Source organism: Hemicordylus capensis, chromosome 13 (genome assembly GCF_027244095.1).
Source record: "Hemicordylus capensis ecotype Gifberg chromosome 13, rHemCap1.1.pri, whole genome shotgun sequence".
NCBI classification, from domain to species: Eukaryota; Metazoa; Chordata; class Lepidosauria; order Squamata; family Cordylidae; genus Hemicordylus; species Hemicordylus capensis.
Window position 1 is genome coordinate 19,423,935 of NC_069669.1, and position 14,730 is coordinate 19,438,664.

General features: G+C 44.8%; 1 long non-coding RNA gene across 1 annotated transcript in view; it reads left to right on the plus strand.

The window, feature by feature from the left end:
• Positions 1 to 8,360, plus strand: part of LOC128336683 (uncharacterized) — a 36,137-nt gene extending 27,777 nt beyond the window's left edge. Inside the window, exons 4-5 of the long non-coding RNA XR_008312036.1 lie at positions 5,203 to 5,348; positions 8,240 to 8,360. This is a non-coding gene — a long non-coding RNA (uncharacterized LOC128336683). The remainder of the gene's footprint in view (positions 1 to 5,202; positions 5,349 to 8,239) is intronic.
• Positions 8,361 to 14,730: the final 6,370 nt, after the last annotated feature.

The window sequence follows — 14,730 nt, forward strand, 5'->3', positions numbered from 1 at the left end:
TTGAAAAGGCTTGGGGTGTGTGGGGAGGAAGGCTGTCAAACCTTACCTCCCCAACAGATGATTGCCCCGTCCATGCTGGGCGCGGGGATGGCATGCCCACATGGACTCCAGCTCACCTCGGCAGTGGCAGAGGGTTGGGGCGGGGACATGTCGCCCCACCCCAGAAACCCCATAATGTGCTGCTGCACTAGTGCACAGTACATTATGAGGACCCCCCAGTGCCGGCCGGGAGCCCTGCTGGAGCCCTGCTGCCTCCGATGCCCAGCTGCAAGCAGCCGGGGCGGGCAGATGATCGACAGAATGGGGCTCCCTTCACCTCATTTTGGAGGTGAGCTTCAGAGGCGGGTTTGCTGTTGTGCTGCCGCCAGGAGCCACAGCCCCCCCCCCCGCCACTGGTTCACATGCACAGCAAAGGTTGGGTTAAGGCAGCCAACCCCGATTTTTGCTGTGTGTGTGTGTGTGTGTGTGTGATCAAGCTCAACAGACCAACATAAGATCCAAATCCTGACATGGAACCCGGCTGGCTGGAGGTGCTGTCGAGGTGCAGATTCTTCTGACTTCCTTTCCCAATTTGACATTATGCTTATTCAGGAAACCTGGCCTGCGGACGATATTATGCTGAATGGCTATTACTGTTACACAGCGGGGGCAACTCCAGGGACTGGCCGTGGGAGGCTGAAGGGAGGACTGGCGATATTAATTGCCACCACCTTGCGGGCAACAGCAACACTCCTTACCTGGCTCAAACATTGTGCTGTGGCCATTTCACTCCACCTTGGCCAGTGTTCATGCCTAATAATCAACACGTACCTCCCTCCTCTACAACGGAAATCAGAAATCAGCTCTGTCTGGGCTGAATTCAAACAATATGTGCTTGATCTTCTCTTGGCCAATCCTGAGGCGCTGGTGGTGACTTCAATGCCAGGATGGGACCGGACGATGATACCCTATTTATCCAGACTAAAACCAGGCACTATTGACTATATTCTATATCTATCGACCAATTATCTATCTATCTATTCGATTTCTATACTGCCCTTCCAAAAATGGCCCAGGGTGGTTTACACAGAGAAATAACAAATAAATAAAATGGATCCCTGACCCCAAAGGGCTCACAATCACAAAGAAACATCAGATAGACGCCAGCAACAGTCACTGGAGGTCCTGTGCTGGGGGTGGAGAGGGCCGGTTGCTCTCCCTCTGCTCAATAAAGAGAATCACCATCTTAAAAGGCGCCTCTTTGCCAAATTAGCAGGGGTTAACATTGCCATTTCAATGAGCCTGCTCCCCTACGCAGAGTTCATTAAGGTCATACCCCATCTGGATAGCGGCCATTTTCCAATCACTCTCCATATAGTCACTATTTTCTGGTAACTGCCCTTATTTATTTATCACATTATTGTCCCCTTCTTCTTCCAGGGAACTCAGAGCAGCATCCATGGTCTATTTTATCCTCACAACAAGCCTGTATGGTAGGCTAGGCTGGGGAAGTGTGACTGGCCCTGTCATGATCCAGTGAATTTCATGACCAAGTGGGGATTTGAACCTGGGTCTCCCAAGTCCTAGCTGGACACTCTAAAGCAGGGCTGCACAACTTTGGCCCTCTGGCTGTGTTGGACTACAATAGCCATCATTCCTGACTATCGGCCACTGTGGATGATGGGATTTGCAGTCCAACAACAGCCAGAGGGGGCAAAGTTGTACACCCCTGTTCTAACCACTGCACTGAAATCCACATGATGATGCCTGCACAGATTCTTGGAGCCCAAATGCAAAAAAAGTTCGGATATACTGCCAACGAAGCATCAGGACGTTGCCCCCGGTCATGATTCCATTCCAATCTAATATTTGACTGGTGGGCACCAGTATTGGCAGCTCTTTTTACATACAGTGATAAATCCACCCATATCCCGGATGATTGGGGTATGGCAATCATCGTTCCAATGTATGAAAAAGGACAAAGGAAAGATCCTGTCAATTACCGCCCGATCATCGTCTTGAATGCGGTCAGCAAATTTTATACTAAACATCTATTTATGAAGTTTTATGATTGGATAGAAGATAACAATATTCTAGCTGAGGAACAAGCAGGATTCAGTCCAGGAAGATCTATAATAGATCAAGCAATGATTCTCCAACATTTAGTGGAGAAATATGCTGATGGGTTTAAAATTCCACTCCATGCTGCCTTTGTGGACTTAAAGTCTGCTTTTGATTCCATCTGTAGAGAGAGGCTATGGAAGAAATTACTGTTAACTAATATCGATAAACGATTCCTATTGCTGATTTATAGGCTGCATAGTAATACTAAGCTGAGAGTTAGATGTGGCACTCAGAGACAACTAACTGATCCAATCCCTACAAGGCGGGGAATCAAACAAGGGTGTGTGCTTGCCTGCCCCACTACTGTTTAACTACTATATCAACTCAGTAGTTCAATACCTTGATAAAAAAGAGTTCCACCCACCTAAACTAGCGCATAGGCATGTCTCACTTCTTCTATATGCCGATGACATGGTTATTAGTTCACGGTCTGCTATAGGGCTAAAATGAGCCCTAAAACTTTTTGCGCAATTTTATGAGGAGGAAAATATGCTGATAAACTACCAATAGACGAAAATAATGACTTTTGCCAGGAGAGTTAAAGATAATTGCTGGTACATTCATGGTAATAAATTAGCCCAGGTCCACTCTTTTAATTATTTAGGAATAGCTTTTCACTCTTCAGGCTGAAGAGATGTTCACCTAGACTATGTTTCAACAAGTAGCGCCAAGGAGTGTCTCGGCCATCATGTCTTACTACTATACCAAGGGAGGGCGAGATGTCCCAGCGGCTTTGAATTTATTTGAGGCAAAAGTAGGGGCCCAGCTGTTGTATGGTGTGCATTTGGGCCCTTATTCCAACTTTACCCGGATAGAGACGATACAGTCTAAGTTTCTAAGATCAATTATGCAAGTCCCAAAATGCGTCTCCAGTACAATATTAAGACTGGAGTTGGGAGTCACACGAGTGGAAACCCGAGTGTGGATCACCACCCTTAACTATTGGCTGAAGGTGATATTCTCACCAATGGGCCTGGCCCCACTGATGCTTGAAGACAGTTTTGAGACACGATGGAAGTCAGCTGTTGAAGAAAAGCTCGCGGCTTGTGGCTTTTCTCCTGAAGCTCTGCAATCCATGGGCCATGTGAGCAAGCGAAAAAGGCTGTGAAACCAAGACTACTGGACATGGGGAATGGCGACGGGAGCTAAGCAAGGCCCCAGAACGACTTAAATTATGGAGACGTGCTCTTAGCATTCAGCCAGCTGGTTACTGTCAAGCCCTAATAGTCTCTAAATATCATAGAGCATTTGCGTTGGCCCGCTTTGATGTGCTGCCCTCAGCAGTGTTCTGTGGCAGATAATGGTGGGATTCCCTACTCTGAATGCTCCTGCCCTTGTCGTACACAGGCGGCATAGAGGATGTGGGTCATGTTTTATTATATTGTAACTTTGACAGGCATCTGCGTGAATCATTAATTTTACCTTTGATTAAGGATTTACCAGGCAGAGGAGATGAAGCATATGTTTTATTTCATTCATTCATTCATTCATTCATTTATTTCACTTTTATACCACCCCACACATGTGTCTCTTTTATCAGATCACCAAACCCACGTTACTCACAACGTGGCTAAATTTTGCTTAATAGCAATGAATATACGCCGACAACTAATGACCACAGTAGTGGAATAATTTATCATGACACTGTGTATTTGTCAAGCTATATTGTTGCTACGCTTATCTATCTATCTATCTATCTGCACCAGGACGTTAAGTGCTGATCTGTCATGGAACGCTTAAAGGTGACCTATACAGTATTTTATAATTTAGAGAGGGTAGAATGAAAGATGATATTGGGTAGGGTCCAGACTAAGCACTGTTGAAATGCATGAGACAAGTTGGTTGTAAGTAACTTAAGCCCCCTTAATTTCATTGTGGCTTGGTCTGGATCCTGTGCACTGGGTTGTATGTGAAGGAAATGATGTTAGCCAGGATATTATTAAATATCCCGATATTAAATGATATATATCCTAAATGATATTAGCTAGGATGTTATTGTTATTGTTTATTATTATTATTATTATCATTAGTAGTAGTAGTAGTAGTAGTGTTGCTCTTGTTGTTGTGGAGCTTTACAAAGAGTGAGAAGAGGTCCCTGCCCCAAGAAACTTGCAATCTAAAAACAGACACAAGGAGGAAAATGGCAGAAGAGAAGTGGGTGGAAGTGGGGATCCTCTGGGTAATAATATGCCCCTACTTATGTCTAGCCACCTAATGCCGCAGTGGGGAAATACCTTGCCTAGGGAGCAAGAGGCTGCTGGTCTGAATCCCCGCTGGTACTATATCAGGCAGCAGCGATCTAGGAAGGTGCTGAAAGGCATCATCTCATACTGTGTGGGAGGAGGCCATGGTCAACCCCTCCTGTATTCTACCAAAAGAAAACCACAGGGCTCTGTGGGTACCAGGAGTCGACACTGACTCAACAGAACACTTTACCTTTTTACTTAACTCAGTGTCTACAGATATGAGACTGAATGGAACCAGTGTGTGGCGAAGAGGCTGAGGTGAAGGCCTGGGTGATAATCTATGGTATGAGAACAGGGGTGTTGCCACTGAGTCCCTGCTTTCAATCATGAAATATTGGAAGGCATGTGGTTGCAGAACGGAGCTGCTTGAACTTTGTGTTCCAGAACAGATTTCAGAACAGCCAAACGTGTTTGATCGCTAATGGTCATGTTACAACTTCTATTTAATGTTTCCACTTGAATTCGTCACGCTGCATGTAGGTCATTGCCCTGCAGCTCTCTCTGTGTTTTGCGCTTCGGCGAGGTATGATTTATGTTTTGCAATGCTTGACTGGGAAGGTGTCATCGGCTGTTCAAGTATCAAGGATGGTCTTCTTCTCCTTCCCGCATCTGCTGCTCTCTGAAGAATGCAGACAAACCTAATTCCTGGGTTTGCGTATTTCTTGCCACTCTGGAAGCAAGAGCGACCTGCAGCAGTGGCCATGATCCCCCAAATGGGCCGTGAAGGTTAAATTCTCATCTTTACAGACATGCAAAGGGCGGTGGGGGATGGGGGAGTGTTCAGTGACGTGGAAATGTTTGCACAAGAAACCCACCAAGGCTGCGGGTCTCTCTCTCTCTCTCTTTCTTTCAGGAGGCTCTGTGAGTGACTCCAGTCTGCCAGAGAGATTCATCCTCTTAGTCCAGGAGCCCGCTGGGGTGGTCAATACTATCTGCAGGGATGAATGAATGCTCATGGAGATTTTTGATAAGGTCTGCACCACTAGAGATGGAATAGAGGTGATCACACTGCAAGACTCACAGCCTTCAGAGTGTCTTCCTTGTGCATTTATTGTCCTGACCATCGGGCCTGCAGCAGCCACATTTGCAAGGGTGTTTTTAAAGCTTTTAAAAGTTTTAAAAACTCACAAACTACTATTAAACTTTTTATCAATGTTGTCAAAGTGGAAATGAAAATTGGCCTGAAATGTCCTCTTAAGATTACTCTATGGAGAATACAACCATTTGTTACTTGTTGATTGATTGATTGATTGATTGATTAAGTGCCGTCAGGTTGGTGTTGACCCTTAGCAACCACAAAGATAGATTATCTCCAGGAAGATCTGTCTTCCACTTGGCCTTGAAGGTCTCTCAGTGGTGCATTCATTGCTGTCGTCATCGAGTCCATCCACCTTGCTGCTGGTTGTCCTCTTCTTCTCTTTCCTTCCAGTTTCCCCAGCATTATGGACTTCTCAAGGGAGCTGGGTTGTCGCATAATGTGTCCAAAGTAGAATAGTTTGAGCCTGGTCATTTGTGCCTCGAGTGAAAATTCTGGATGGATTTGTTCTATGATCCATTTGTTGAGAAGAAGAGGACGACCAGCAGCAGGGTGGATGGACTCGATGACAACAGCAATGAATGCACCACTGAGAGACCTTAAATGCCAAGTTGAAGACGGATCATTCGGGAGAGAATCTATCTATGTGGTTGCTAAGAGTCGATACCGACTTGATGGCACTTAATCCATCAGTCAAATCCATGTTAAGAAGGTGCCAGTGTATTGTTTGTTTCGTAATTTACAGAAAACTCTCTACAATAGTAGTTATGAAAGCTTGGTGAAGAAAACCGAGTTCCTAAAAAGTCATGGTCACATGTTGAACTTTCATTTTCTGGAATAGTAACAGCCATACGAATTAATATCCTATCAAAAAATTAAAATCTGTGTTGTGCTAGTACTTAGTGTGGGGAATAGAGAATTATAGACGGGGGAAAGAGCTGATGCTAAAGTCATAATTAATAGCAGGCTACAAATCATGTTCAGATTAATGAGTCACATAGATGTGGGCAAAAGAATCTGCAGCCAACTTGATGTGTTTCATCTGGAAGGATGTTTTCTTGCTGAAACGCACCTCTCAGCCTTCAGAGGTATGTGTTCCTACCCACCTCTCTTGGCCCTCTGCCCATGACTGATAGGGAGAATGTTTTCCCTCGCAGGCTTAAACTGTCTTGTACAAAGGTCCTTGGATGTAGAGAGAAGCCATTTAAATGACAAGGTTACGCAGGGCTGTTGTAATGACAAGACATTCCTGTCCAGAGAATGCCTCTGTTTTGTGTCGGGGTGTGCTGCCTGGCTGGCGTACGTGTCGCCCTGACTGAGCACACAGAGAAGCAGGGTGTTTTTTTCCATGGGCTGTGCTCTCTCAAAGTGTGACAAGTTGCTAGTGGAGATGTGGCCATCTTCAACCCCACACATCCCAATCCATGGAACGTGGACAACCCTGTCGCTCTAGTAGCACCTTTTGTGAGAACACCTGCCTTAATTTCTTGCTGCTCTGGGCCTAGTTATCATCAGGCAGCATGGAGGAAGGAGTGGATCGGGGACATGGGGAGAACCGTATGGGCTGAGGGATTTAGGGTTGCTCCCGCACTAGCAGCTGCTTGGTGCTGCTCGCATATTTTCTTTTCTGCAGTCAGCTAGAAGTGGAATTAATGGTTGTGGTTGTGGTGGTTGCTTACATTTATATCCTGCTTTTCCTCCAAGGAGCCCAGAGAGGTGTGCATGGTTATGTTTATCCCCACAACAACCCCGTGAGGTAGGTTAGGCTGAGAGAGAAGTGACTGGCCCAGAGTCACCCAGCGAGTTTCATGGTTGACTGGGGATTTGAACTTGGGTCTCCCCAGCCCTAACACTATGCTGGCTCTGCATGGCATTCAGTATAGGACTCTATTACCCAGCAATATCCTTCCCCATGGCCAAAATATGTAATATTTATTTGCATGTAAGTCTCCTGCAATGTGACTTATTAACTTCCTCCTAGTAGCTTCTAATCCTTTTATTGTTTCCCATTAAGCCGGTGTGTGTGTGTGTGTGTGTGTGTGTGATATAATCAAACATTTCCTCGCACAAAACATCCCTGGGTGTGGTAAAGTAGCAGGATCAGAAAGAGCACTGTGCCAAACCTCTCTCTCAGTGTGCTAGTTTGCCATATACAGGGAGTTTGCAGATACTGTGTATTTAATTATCTAGGGATGGGGCCGTAGCTCAGTGTCACAATATCTGCTTTGCATGCAGAAAGTCCCAGATCTAATCGTAGGCACTTCCAGGCAAGGCTGGGAAAGACTCCAGTCTGTCTCCCTTGGAAATCTGCTGCCAGCCAGCCTTACTGAGCTGGATGGACTAATGATCTGACTTAGGAACCTAAGCAGCTGCCATATACTGAGTCAGACCCTTGGTCCATCTAGCTCAGTCTTGTCTACACAGACTGGCAGCGGCTTCTCCAAGGTTGCAGGCAGCCCTATTTGGAGATGCCAGATAGAAACCTGGAACCTTTTGCATGCAAGCATGCAGATGCTCTTCCCAGAGCGGCTCCATCCCCTAAGGGGAAGATCTGACAGTGCTCACACATGGAGTCTCCCATTCAAATGCAACCAGGGCAGACCCTGCTGAGCAATGGAGACAAGTCATGCCTGCTACCACAAGACCTGCTCTCTTCCTTGGTATGTTCCTAGGTAATCTGGGGGAGCACTAAAAAGCCCCTGCTTTCCCCTCTGAAGTGATACAGCTTGGAATGCGATTTCTTCAGTCTGCCACTTCCATTCTACGAGATGGGCATTTCTTGATACCCATTTTTAAGTTGTAAGATGTCAGATGAGATTGTACAACTTAATGTATGCCTTACTTTTTGGCACAGGTTCTTCCAGTCATGGCAAGAAGGATTGTGCCTGTCATATGAGGGATTAAGTGCCATCTGTCAGATACTTGAATCCTGCCTGAAGGCAGATCAGCCTGTACATCATCTCAGTGCTTTTAAGGCAAGTCTAAGACTTGAGTATTAACCACCAGGACAACTGTGACAGCTGGTCCATTCACTCTGTTTAGTTTAAGCCTGACATACCTGATACACGTTCGGGGTGGATTATGCGCACACTGTAAACTGCTTTTAAATCCGAAAAGGTTAATGTGGTTAAACAAAACAAACTAGACTATATTTATTTTATTTTATTTTTGTCTGTTAAGTGACAGCTGGATAAAATGGGAGAGATTCTCTTTAGCCAAGTTATAGGTGTGGCCAAGCAATATAATCTCTTGGCTTTCTTAGCATCATCTTTCCACTGGTGGTGGCATTTGTCTTTGTCTGTCTCCAGAAAAGAATAGACCTAGAAAATGATTGAACTACAACACATTGTGGCCAGTGCCGGCGCGTCCATTAAGGCGAACTAGGCAGTTGCCTAGGGCGCCAAAATGGAGGGGGCGCTGGCCAGCCTGCCGCCCCCCCACCCCCCGCCGCCGCCCGGTGCCGCTCCTTTTCTTTCACGCGCCACACAGCCTGCTGGCGCCCGCCCACTTCTCTTTACCTGTGGCCCGCCCTCCGGAGGCCGAGGCAGGCGCTGCTGCTGTGCTGCTCGTGCCTCGTGCGCAGGCGCAGCAGCAGACCACAGTTTCCCTCCTTGGCGCCTGGCCCGGAGTCGCGAGCAGAGGTGCTGGGCTGCTGGCGGAGCTGCGGGCTGGTCGGATGACGATGAGGTAAGAAGGCGGCGGCGCCAGGCCAGGAGGCGGCGGGGGCCTCATCAAGGCCACCTGGGGCCAGGGGCGGCGGGCGAGGGGGAAGGCGCGGCAGCAGTGGCGCGGCCCGGGGACTCCGCGGGGAGAGGCTTTTGGGCATTCTTAAATATGGTTATTTTCCAAGGGAATTATGGCTGACAGGAAAAAACCATCTGGAGCTCAGTTCCGCAAACGAAAGGCAGAAAGAGCCAAGGAAGACGCCAAGCAAGAGGTGTTCTTCCAGAAATACCTTTGTAAAAACAAGTACAGAACAAAAAGATGACAGTACCATTGGTGAAACTACCACTGAGGAAACTCCTAGTACAAGTGGTATTGGTCTTACTACAAGTGGTATTACTTCTGAGGACAAAGTCTCACAGTCTAGAGATATTCCAGTGGAACACACAGAGGAAACCGAGGATTTTGAGGAAACTGAGAGTACTGCAATTACTACAAAACACGTTGGTATTGTGCCTAGCTTGGATTACAGTGACCCTGCTAACTGGCCTAACTATTGCAGTGAAAATTTGCGACAGCTTATTGTTCAGCATGGCCCACGGCAGATTGTATCATATAAATTTCCAAAATACTCCCAAAAAAGAAAATTCTCTCCTGTCTATTACAAGAGGAAACTGGCAAATGGTGAAGAAATGTGCTGTCATTGGCTGATATATTCTACCTCAAAAGATGTGATTTTTTGTTTTTGCTGTAGGCTGTTCAGCAAAAGAGATGGTGGAGCAACAGCTTTACAAGACCCAGGTTCAAAAGACTGGAAGAACATTGGAGCAATTCTGTCGGCACATGAGAGGAGTACTCTCCATCTATACAGTTACCAGGCGTGGAGAGAACTTGAATTGCGCTTACAGAAAGGAAAAACAATTGATAATATCAACCAACAGAAAATAAGGGAAGAAGAGCAATATTGGCGACAAGTCTTGGAACGCTTGATTGCTGCGGTCAGATTTCTTGGCATGCAAAACATGGCATTTCGTGGTACAACTGAAAAGTTGTACATTGAGAACAATGGAAATTTCTTGAAGCTTGTTGAATTTTTGGCTCTTTTTGACCCTGTCATGACTGAACATGTGCGCAGAGTTAAAGATGAAGAAACTATGGTTCACTACTTAGGAAAAGAGATCCAAAATGAGCTTATAGAGCTTCTAGCAACTTCCATAAAACAGAACATTTTAGCACGTATAAACTCCGCCAAATACTACTCAGTTATTTTGGACTGTACACCTGATGTTAGTCATACTGAACAAATGACTATGATTGTACGTTTTGTCGATGTAATCATGCCATCAGATACTGAAACATCTGAGCCTGAGGTTACAATAATAGAACATTTCTTGGGATTTGTTCCTCTAAAGAAGACTACTGGTGCCTTTATGGCAGAAACTCTTCTTTGGCTGCTTGAGCAAATGGGATTACCACTTGAGAATCTGCGTGGTCAAGGTTATGATAATGGGAGTAACATGAGAGGTAAAGAACAGGGAGTTCAAAAGAGAGTTCTTGATCTAAATCCACGTGCCTTTTTCATGCCCTGCAGAGCGCACTCTCTCAATTCGGTTGTCAATGATGCTGCTAAGAGTTGCCGGGAAGCAACGGGCTTCTTCATGTTGGCTCAACAGATCTATAATTATTTCTCTGCATCAGCTCAGCATTGGCAAATACTAACTAGCCATGTACCTACCATTACTGTTAAGCCTTTGAGTCAAACAAGATGGGAGAGTCGGATTGATGCTTTGAAACCACTGAGATATCATCTTGGTAGTATATATGATGCTTTAATGGAGATCTATAATGAACCACACCCACATAAAACAACAGGTGAATCTCTTGTAGCTAAGGGTCTTGCTGAAGGCATTAGTAAGTTCAAGTTTGTGGTATCCCTTGTTGTATGGTACAACATGCTTTTTGAAATAAATCTGACAGAAAGAAAACATGCTTTTTGAAATAAATCTGAGAAAGAAAAAACAGTTTGGGTATGAGGCCCCAGATGAGGCTCCACAAGATCCAAAGCAAAAATTCAAAGTGGATTTCTATTATGCTATTTTAGATATGGCAATTCAATCTGTTGAAAAGAGATATTCCAACAACTACAACACTATAATTCCGTATTTGGCTTCCTGTATGATATATACAGCATCAACAAAAAATGTACTGAAGATGTACGAAAGGCCTGCAAGACTTTGGAGCAGTCATTGACACACAATGAAAACAAAGATATTGATGCTGAAGATCTGTGCTGTGAACTTCAAGCAGTTGCTCGAAGGCTTCCAGAGTCTATGCCACCACAAAAAGTACTTCTCTTCATACTACAACACAAAATCCAGAATAGTGTGCCTAATGTTTTTGTTTCTCTTAGGATCCTTCTCACACTTCCAGTGTCAGTGGCAAGTGGTGAACGCAGTTTTTCAAAACTCAAACTTATAAAAACACACATACGCTCAACTATGCTCCAAAAGAGACTAGTTGGTTTGGCAACTATATCAATCGAACATGCTGAAGCATCAGCACTTGACCTGAAGGAACTGTTAACAAAATTTGCAAAGGAAAAGGCACGTAAAATAAGATTTTGATTTGCTTGAAATTGAAACATTAAAGAGACTTAAATTTCAGCATCACATTTAACATTTTTCAAAGTGATTTCTGTGCTAAAACTGTGTTCTGTTTGAGAAAATAAATCAGAAATTGTTTTATGACTTGTTTTCACAATTTTTAAAAAATAAATTAACAATTTCAAATTCTGTGCTTTTCATTCTTCCTATAATACATCTGTGTTTGAAATATGATTGGCCGGGGGGGGGGGGGGCGCCAGAAGGTGATCTCGCCTAGGGCGCAAAAAACCCTGGCACCGGCCCTGTGGCTGGGGATGATGGGAGATGTAGTTCAACAACAGCTGGAGAGCCAAGGATGCCTACCCTGATGTAAGGCTACCCCAAACTGGCTCCTAATTGCAACTGTTTTTTCAGGATGTGTCTCAGGAGGGTGCGGTGTGATGATGTCATTCTGAGGGTCACACGGGGAGAAGAATGGTGGGGGGAACATCACCATCATGGCAAAACAGGCATAGAAATCAAATTAATAATAACAACAACAACAACAACAACAAAGAGCAAGTGCCGCCTTTGTAAAGAAGCAGATGAAACCGTGGACCACCTAATCAGCTGTTGTAAAAAGATCGCACAGACTGATTACAAACAAAGGCATGACAAGGTAGCAGGGATGATACAACTGGAACATCTGCAAAAAATACAGGCTACCTGTAGCCAAAAATTGGTGGGACCATAAAATTGAAAAAGTGGAAGAAAATGAAGATGTAAAAATATTATGGGACTTCCGACTACAAACAGACAAACTTCTGCCACACAATACACCAGATATAACTCTAGTCGAGAAGAAAGAAAAACATGTCAAAATAATCGACATAGCAATATCGGGGATAGCAGAATAGAAGAAAAAGAAATAGAAAAAATCACAAAATACAAAGATCTACAAATTGAAATTGAAAGCTGTGGCAGAAAAAGACCAAAATAATCCCAGTGGTAATAGGCGCCCTGGGTGCAGTTCCAAAAGACCTTGAAGAGCACCTCAACACCATAGGGGTCACAGAAATCACCATCAGCCAATTACAAAAAGCAGCTTTACTGGGAACAGCCTATATTCTGCGACGATATCTATAACCATTGACAATAAAATTCTGGCATCCCAGGTCCTTGGGAAGGACTCGATGTCTGGATAAAACAAACCAGTCAATAACACCTGTCTATGTAAACAAGATAATAATAATAATATTTCCCGCCCCATCAATAGGACTAAGTTATGGCTCAGGAAGAGGCAATTTAGCTTGAGATTCGAATTAAGTCCACTCAAGGCTGCCCAGAGAAACATGGTCTTAGAGAACAGCTTTGGCTTTTAGAGAGAGAGCAAGAGAAGAGAGGAGCAAGAGGTTTTGGAGCAGAGATTAGTGATACCTAAGTCTGTCCAGTGGGGCATATGGACCCTTGTATAGGGTTGCCATATGCTGGCTTTCAAAACCTGGGTGCCTAATTTGCATAGTATGTAAATTGGCTTGAAAATAATTTTTGAGTAGAATAGTGACTGCATGTTTTGCTCCATAACTCTGCTTCTACAAAGGCTAAGTTTTTTTTTTTAAAGCAAGCTGAAATTCGGGCGAATCTGGGTGGGCGAAACCATCTGGGTAAGATGCTTAAAATCTGGGTGATACCCGGAATCCCGGGAGGCAAGGCACCTCTACCCTTGTAGCTCAGCTGATGCCGGGCGACCTCTGTCTTCCGGGACAGGCAGGAAGGCAAAAGGCAAGAGTGGGGACCCAAACGCCAAACGAAGATTCGGGAGCCAGGCAAAATCCAAAAGGGATCTGATCCCAGGAGACCAGTATCTCGCAGCCAAGTGTGCTGCACAGATCGGGCTTGGGGAAAGGGCCCATCCGGAGGAGACAAGCAGAATGGGAGCAAAAGTCCAATCAAGGCAAGATGGAGCGGCCAATTCCCAACGTATGAACACACAAATGGTGAATCTGAGGAAGAGACCCACTGATGGATGGTGTCTTGACGAGAAATGGACAGCATCTTGCCCTGAGGCAACAGGCTGACCACACCTCTCTGTTGACAAAGGTGACAATAGCAATAGACAAAGGAATTCATCCTTGTCCTGTTCAACTTTGCTGGGTGTGCTCTTTCAGCGCAATAGGAGAATAGGTTTGAGAAACCTGTGTGGGGTGAAATAAAATGGGCGCATCAGAGCTTATCTCGTGTTTTCAGGAGACCATTGTTAGAGAAGAAGATGAGCCTGTTACCTCTTATCTACCTCTTCCTGCGAAAGTAATATGCTTGAACTGACATAGGGTGTGTGTATTTGGCTAGTTCTTGAGAAGAATAGTGCTTAATGGCTTCCCCACCTGAAATGCAATCAGGGAGACAAGCACAGAGAGAGTCCTCCTGCAAATAGTCCTCCGGGTTTGACCTAGATCCGCTTTCCCCCAGGCTACATGCTGGGTGACATGCCCCGTGAGTTTGCTCATGCGAACCAAAGGGTGAGCCCACGATCCTGTGAGTTCTGAAAGGCAAAAATAGAAACTTCAGTCCTGTAGCTCCAAACCAGGTGTAAGGATGCTCCCGGGAGTCCCCAAACAAGCAATCTCGGTAACATAAAAGCAATCCTGGAGATTTTAAATGGCTTGTTATTACCATATGTATTAGGGAGGAAAATAACGGCTTGGGTCCAGGCTATTTAAGAGAGCGCCTCCTTTATAATGAACCCTCCTGCCCTTTATGATCTTCTGCAGAGGTCCGGTTACGGTTGCCAATGGCTCGTCTGGTGGCGATACAGGACCAGGCTGCCCCAGGGCTTTGGAATATGTTCCCTGCTAAAATAAGAGCATCTCCTTCTCTGATTGTTTTAAGGAAGACCCTCAAGACTCTCCTCTTCTTGCAAGCTTTTAATTAGAATTTTAATAATTTTAATAATTTGTTTTATATTATTTTTATTGTGTTTTATATATTTTAACCTGTGCTTTTAATATTAAAATGTGTACACCACCTAGAGATGTACATATCAGGCAGTATAAAAATATGATTAAGTAAGTAAAAGGAAGATTGACCCAGTTAAAGGAAT